This window comes from Vigna umbellata, chromosome 11 (assembly GCF_029865625.1).
Source record: "Vigna umbellata cultivar VRB3 chromosome 11, Vumbellata_1.0, whole genome shotgun sequence".
NCBI lineage: Eukaryota > Viridiplantae > Streptophyta > Magnoliopsida > Fabales > Fabaceae > Vigna > Vigna umbellata.
Genome location: NC_142175.1, coordinates 17,661,480 through 17,669,857, shown reverse-complemented (window position 1 = coordinate 17,669,857; position 8,378 = coordinate 17,661,480). Strand labels below are relative to the sequence as shown.

Sequence of the window (8,378 nt, the reverse complement as noted above, 5' to 3'; positions counted from 1 at the left end):
ACCAAACTCAAATTGTTCCAAGTTAAAAAAATATTGAACATAAAATATAAACAGAAAACAAGGTAGTTTGGTTTGCTCTAGTTTTTCAGAAAACATAGTTGATTTTGTTTAAGTTTTATTTCACTTACGAAAATTTAATAGGTAACCAAATCAAATATAATTAATATAATTAATATAATTAATATAATTAATTATAAAATTAAATATATTTTTAGTGTCCGAACTTGATATAAAATTAAAATTCGTCCAATGTTTAAATTTTGATACATTTTTGTTCTCAAATTTAAAAAATAAAGAAATATAAATTTTTAATTCAATTATTTAATATCTTTTTACATGTCAAGTGACACATAAAAAAATTAACATAATAATTAAATTAAAAAAATATATTTATTTATTTTTAAAATTTTAAAAAATAAAATAGGTTAAAATTTTATATCAAAATAAATTTTAATTTCGAAACGAAGTTTAAATATTAAAAACATATTTAATAATATAGTTTTGTCATACCTATGTGTAACATCCCAAAAATACAGTGTAAAACTATATAATAGAATAATCACATTTAATAATATTACAGCTAAGTCTTACATAATAGAGAAGTAAGCTTGTGGCCGAACGACCTTACAGAAAGAACTAGAAAATTAAAATCGAACTACATAAGCAAACCCCGACCGAATGGTTTACAAAAAAAGACTATACCGAACGGTCCTATGAAAAGAAGAGGGAAAAGATGATCGAACGATCATCTTAAAACTAAGTTAATAAACTGACCGAACGGTTCTACTGTTCGGTCTTAACTTCTACCTCAACTAAATTCTCTTCTTCCAGCACTTCTTCTAGCAGCTCGTCTCCTTCTGCTCACATCCACATGGATGATCATTGCAACAGAAGGACAACCGATCGCACAAAACAGACAAGACATGAAACATAGGGTAAGCTTATGTAATTTAATTCATGTACAAACATATATTTCACACAATCAAAACCAAACAAAATAATTCATCACTCGCTCATGCAAAGCCTAATACTAGACTGATTGTTCGGACTGTATGAATTATGTGTAGCTACGACGTTCGTGCACCCGGGTGATGTAGTAACTGGGATACCCTCAACAGCTGCCACCCGAGGTTAGTCCTATCTGTCCAAATTAACCATAAGGACTAGGACCTCCTGCCATTCCCACTCATGACTTACCCTTCTCTACGTGAGAACGAGTAATCACGGAATATCAGGATGAACCGCCAGCGTAGCATGCCCACATTCATACTTTACCAAATTTCCAATATTCATTCATGAGCTATTCCTCCCCGGAACGCTCGTTCATAATCCAATTCATTTCGTACACATCATATTTCATCATCTTTCATTAATAAGACCTCAATGAGATCAATTTGAATAAAAGTCTCTGAAGATACCAAATGTCGAACGTTAACTTGTACTCTGAACAAGATCGAACGCTTGGAGTGACACCAAAGGTCTCCTGTTCCAAGCGGACCAAAACCGAGAGAGAGAGAATCATTGGTTTAAGAAAGGGAGTGATTAACATAATATTTCTCGAGAATGACTAGAACCAAACGTTTATATACTAAGTGAGCCAATTGGATGAACTGACTCACGAGTTAGACCGAACACCAACAAGCCTAGGCCGAGTACTAAAACTCTAGGCTGGAACCAATTTAGACAGACACTGAGGGACATTAAATAAGGTACTTAACTGGATCCGGTGAATAAACCAAACGTCAATAAATATGCTTAGCCTTTGAATGAGTTAAACATCAAGAACAATCAGAATGCTAGTCAAAGACTGAGCACCGAAAAGGGCGAACCCTATTGAGTTTGGACGAACGTTCTTATTATATATATATATATATATATATATATATATATATATATATTACAGAAAGGAGAAAGAGTGCCTGGTGTAAGACTAAACACTTACTCAGCACGAGCACTTGGTGTAAGACCAACTACTACTAACTTATAGAGAAAATGCTTGATAAATATAATGGATACCAATTTTAGTACACTACAAAAATACATGGAATTACCGACGAAACTTTATCGATGGAATCATTTCGGTCGATAAAGGATGCATTACCGACGAATTTTATCGACGAATGTAAAAAAAGTGATTACCGACGGATTTTCATCTTCGGTAATTATCAAAAGTCAAAATCCATCGGTAAGGCCTTCGGTAATTCCTGACGAACAAAATCCGTAGGTAAAGCCTTCGGTAATTGCGACACACCAAATCCGTCGGTAAAGCCTTCGGTAATTACCGACGAACAAAATCCGTCGGTAAAAAGAGCGGCAAAATTCCCACCCATTTTTCCTCTCTCACTGCGCAAAGAAGACTACATTTTCATCTCTCACAAAACTAACGTTCGACGATCACATTGTTAGGGATACTGAACTACAGAGAAAAACCAGAAACACTCAAACAACTACCACCCACTCAGACGACCATAACCAAATAGTTGCATGCAAGACGTAACCGAACGTACTAGAGAAAAAGAGACTCACCGACTCAGAATCATAAACCCATCGGTTTACACAAAAGCTCTAACGTCGGGAGTGCTTCAACGGTGTCTGAGTGGTAATCGGAGAAGAGAAAGGGTGAGATTTTGTAGAGAGAAGGAAGAGGTTTTAGAGAGAAGGAGGAGAAAATGAAGTTTCAGAATTTGGAAGAGAGGTTGCATGCAGAGAAGTGGCACGAAACTTAGAAAATTTCAGTTTTACTCTACCGTTAAAACGTTCGTCCAATCTGTGACACACACCTGTCTTCCACTTTCTGAATCTCAGACTTCCTTTGCTTGACACCTGGCGTCCGCTCAGAGGGTTTTGGGTGCGTTTTAAATGGGTTCTGACACTATGTTTCAGCATACCATGTTATTTATGTTCGCATTCTTACGTTAAGAATAACATTCCTTTCACTGCAATGTTCTTTTCCTTATACATTACATTTCCTAATACGTAATATAATATATATATATATTTAGTAAATTACTCCAAAGATAATTTTCTAGTAATGATAAAAATAACAATTGCAAGACTACTTACACAAAAAATGGATATAATTAAGAAGATAAAAATAACGACAATATATATAGCTATTGCAAGAGTTATCATTAATATAAAGCTAGTTTTGTTTTTACTTGTCAAATCGCAAATTACAAAATGAGTCATTAATTTCCTCTTGGATAAGTTGGTAGTGTTTTTTCAAACTAAAAAATAAAAATTAAACTCATTTTGATATAAACATATAATTTTTAAATAACTTTCGAAGCCTAAAGGAAATTTCTCCCTTGACCCTGATAATCAATAACAATTTGCTAATAGCACACATAAACATAAATAATGATCAAATTAATTTATCAATATCATGATTACACCATAAGTAACAGGAATCATAACCCACCCAAAGAAAAAACATGTGTCATACACATGAACAGGTAACAAGATAAACCAAGTTAGGTTCCAAGTTAGGAATTACTGGTGTTCATTGTGGCTTTCTGGAAGGTAGATGCATATCTATGGAACAAGAAAAGAGCATTACTTGTAACTTCTGCAACATTCTTGGCCTTAACCTTAATAGCAGCAACTTTCTTACTCATTCTATTCCCAGGAAATGAGTACACACAACTACTGGCATCTGTCAAAGCTGTGCTCACCCATGTCTCAACATTGCTTATGTGCCACATGTTATCATTCATGCTTGAATCATGTTTGTTGAAGCTACGCAGTTCTTTCATGGCTTGGTTAATTTGTTCCACACTATCAGTTATTTGGTTCACACAATCTTGCACTGTTAGGTACTCTCTTTTGTTTCTCTTGATGGCTTGAAGCTCCTTTGCTACTTTCAGAAGGTACCCTTTTGTGTGCAGTGCCCTAGAGAGGCTCACTGATAAAGCATGTTGAGCCAAGTGTTGTGGGCCATTTAAGTGGGATTTGGCATATTGGGAAAGACAACGGATGCATAGATTAGGGTAGAGGGTGCCTTGTCAATGATGATGGCTCAATTGGGGTGGCAAGAAATGAGAAGGAGAAAGAGAGGAAGATCACAAGAAAAAATGTTAGGTTGAGTTGTGCCATGTAAAGTTAGGTTTCAAGTGAAGCTTTTGTTTAGCTTTTAGGTTTGAAAGGTCTAAGAGATTTTTGGTTGATGAAAATGGCAATGGGGTATGGTGCTTATATAGATAGTTCTTCACATCATCACTTCACATGCATAGAATTGAAATAAAATTATAAATCTGGCTGGTCGGTCAAATGAAAAAGTCAAAGATGAGAAAACTAGAATTGATTACATTATGTTATTATCTTATGTGTGGATATATAGTAAGACATTCTTGTCATAAATGTAATAAAGAAAATATACCTTGTTTGGAGTAAAACCTAGTTTAAGAAACTTGTTTTTCTTAAATGATTGAGGACGGTGGTATGTGAAGTAAATATGTTTTTCAAACTTTAGTGATTACACGTTTAAAATTAGGGTTAGACTTTTTGAATTGAAGATCTTAAGAATTCCACGGCAAGTGGCTAGTGAAAAGGGATATGAAATATATATATAAGATGCTTATTTAGTAAGGAAAACTTAATATGAAACTTGAATGAGTAGGGATATCAATGTGTAACATGGAACTTTTTAAGGCTACACTTGCGATTCTATGTCCCTTGGAAAAGAAGGGTAATAATAGAAGACATGTGATTTAGAAGATTAAGAAGTAAGAAAAAAACATAATTATGCTTACAATTTGGATAACTAAAACTATGATGATGCTTCATGAAATGATTGGTTATTGGATAACTAAATAACTAAATTGAAATTGAGGGTAATTATGTATATGGACCGATGGGCCAATAGACCACAACAACAATATTCTGAACCAACAATAAACATTGATCGGTCATGTTGGTAGAGCATTCTGATTGAATTGATCATTATTGTCTTGGAGGCTTTGTCATTACTTTAAGCAAATATTCCTTAAGTAAGCGTATGACATTAGTTGTTGATATATGATTGATCGATTAGGTGTCCAGTTGATGGCTCGTTCCAGCTTATAGTAGATCATGAAGCAATGGATGGGATTGAACATGGTTCTGTGGTATCTTGACAACAACGGTTCTCAAACTTTCTGATAGAGAGCTTTGTTGCTGCCATTATTGTTGTGATTGGTTCTTAAACTGTCCGGCAGCTTGCCAAAATTGGCTTTGATCTGTACTCGAGTGAGGTTCCCATTAGTGGTTAAGATTACTTTGGTAGAATTGAGTGCCCATACAGTTAAATTCTTGTCCGAATTGCATCCTGCAAGCATTTGGCACAAAACTCTAGAAAATATTTGATAGCACAAAAAGATAGAGAAGATAGATAAAAAAAATCAAAAGATATAATTGAAAATATAGGAAAATAGGAAATAAAAACAGAAAATAAAAATAGAAAAATAAAAACAGAAAATAAAAACAAAAAATAAAAATAGAAAAATAAAAACAGAAAATACAAAATTAAAAAATCAAGTCAAAAGTAATAAAAAATCACACAAATAGACTAGTTAAACCACGAGTCCCCGACAACGGCTCCGAAAACTTGGTGAACAAATTTTTCAATCCCCGAAAACGGAGTCAAAAACTTGTTAACCCTCGGCAAGTGTAACCGAATCGTATCAAGTAATAAACCTGGTAAGACCAAGTATCATTCTCCCAAAGGACTCACGACCTAGACAGTTATGTGATTTATTGATTAATTAGGACTTATGAACAAGGAAAAAGTTATTTTAACAACTGTTTTTTGACAACTTTTTGACAACGCATACGTGGTGACTTATGATTGATCCGTTTTAAATATTATTTTGAAAATAAATTCAAGCAAACCAATAAAATGGTGACAAGTGTTCTGTTGTCAAAAAATTGTTAAAAAAAGTTGTTGAAATATCATGATCCTATGAACAAATTGTTGTAAGTTTCAAATGCAAAAGACTGAAAAGTAAATATGTATGCATGTGATGATCAATGGGCGAGAAGAAACAAAACACGTGAATTGAAATATATGGATGAATATGTTGTTGGGTGATAACGGTTGAAACACCGTTATTTTTATGCTTAAAATTGATACCAAAAGCAACCTTTAAGACTTAGAAACTAGCTTGAACTCATATTTTTGCTTTAGTTTTGTGAATAAGAGAGTTGAAGGTGAATTTAATGGTTTTGTGCAAGATTCCCTTGATTTTGTAGGCTAATTGAATGATTTGAAAGAAGAATTGAAGTACCGAATGATTGGAATGCTGAAAAGTCAACCAGAAACCAGAAAAGCCAACAAGTCAACCACAATGCTGAAAAGTCAACCAGAATGCAGAAAAAGTTGCGACCGAGTGGCGCTGAGCGATAATTTTGCGCTGAGCGACAGTTTTCAGGTGCCGAAATCACCGTTGAGGGGCAAAACAACAGCTGGGGGGCAAAATGGATCATGCGCTAGTACCGCTTAGCGGTAAAATACCGCTGAGCGCCATTCTAAATGGGCTTGGACCAGTTTTCTGTTACTTTATGGGCTTGAGCCTAATTTTCTATATTAATTAGAATAGTATATAAGCTTTTTGACGTCCTAGGGTTTGTATCTTTGGCAGAGTAAGAAGTAAACACACACCTTTCCACCCCTTGGAGGAAGATCTTGGATGCTAAGGCTACCTACTCAACTTTCTAGGGTTCTATCTTTCACTATTTCATTATTGTTCATCTAGTTTCACCATGAATATGGTGAACTAAACTCTTCTTATTGTTGGGGAATGAATGTAATCTTTTGAAGCTCTCATATATGGAATTTGTGTTTAAACATCTTATTTGAGATACATGCTTTCTTTCATTCATAGTTAGGGTTTTTCCACTTTGCTCAAAGCATGCATTGTTTAACTCATTCGATGTCATGATTATTGATTTTGTCGATATGGACACATACGGGGAAATCTAGCACTAGTAAAAAATTGGGTTTTTACAGCGCACATTATGCCACGGTTCACCGGAAACCGCAGCATAATGGTGCGCGGTGGCAGTTTTGTAAATAAATCGAAAACATATGCTGCGGTTCAGAGCGGAACCGCGTCATATACTCCAGTCAACCATCCCCTTTGACGCCACGTGTGAATAAAAAATTAAATAACAGAGTATCTGCCGCGGTTCTCTGGACACCCGCGGCATATACCCTGCCAATTTATTGCAGGGGCTGACTGATTCAGAGAATTTCAAAAGTACAAGGGTATATGCCGCGGTTCCTCAGAGCAACCGCGGCATATACCCCTGCCAATTTATTGCAGGGGCTGACTGAGTCAGAGAATTTAAAAAGTTACAAGGGTATATGCCGCGGTCCTCAGAGAAACCGCGGCATATACCGCAATAACTTCTCAAATTCTCTGCTAGTCAGAGAATTTCAGAAGTTACAGGGGTATATGCCGCGGTTTCGCAGAGCAACCGCGGCATATACCCCTGTCATCTACTGAAATTTCCCAAAAGGCAGTTGGGGAGACAGTTGTGTTCAGCACGTTACAGGGGTATAGGCCGCGGTTCTACGAGCAACCGCGACCTATTCTCCTACCTGAAATTAATTTAAAATGAATTTGAAATATTTCGAGGTATATACCGCGGTTGCCCGCTGAACCGCTGCATATAGTTTGAAAATAATTTCAAAAATGCCATTTAGGTTAATTTTTTTAATCAGTATATGCCGCGGTTGGGCGTGAAACCGCGACATATACCCATATTATACCGCGGTTAAGTAGTGAACCACGGTAGATTCTCCAGTTCAGAGTTAAAAAATAAAACTTGGAACAGTGTCGTCTTCTTCGCGTGCGCGCTCTCTGTTTCGCGTTTTTCTTCTCCCTCCGACACCCATCATCTCCGATACCTCATTTTTGACCGTTTAAACTTAAAATTGTTCGTTCATTTCTCATTTTTGACGATAAAAAACAGTTTTAGCCGATCAAAATCGTTTGAAACGCCTGTCATTCCTCTCCGCTGCCATTTCGTTTTTCTTGCACCAAGCTTTTTCGCCGCCCCTGTTCCAGGTATTTATGCCCTTTTGCATTCTTAACATGATTTCTTCATTAGTTTTTGCATAATAACAATTGCTATAGTTTTGGTAATGTATGGTATAGTTTTTGCTAAAATTTTGGTAATGCATGAAATTGCTATAGTTTTGGTAATGTATGGTATGGTTTTTGCTATAGTTTTGGTAATGTGTGTTGTAGTTCTTGTATTATTTATAAACCTTAAAATATTATCTTTTTATGTAATATTTAGGAATATGGATCGAAATTGGATTAATTTACCACGTATTAGTGCTGAGTACGAGAGAGGTGTAGAGGGATTTATACAATTTGCGCAACGTAATGAGG

The 8,378-nt window shown here is 35.4% G+C and overlaps 1 pseudogene; it reads right to left on the bottom strand.

Annotated features, from left to right (window-relative positions):
- Positions 1–3,432: 3,432 nt before the first annotated feature.
- On the bottom strand, positions 3,433–4,146 carry LOC124842090 (pectinesterase inhibitor 9-like; annotated as a pseudogene).
- Positions 4,147–8,378: the final 4,232 nt, after the last annotated feature.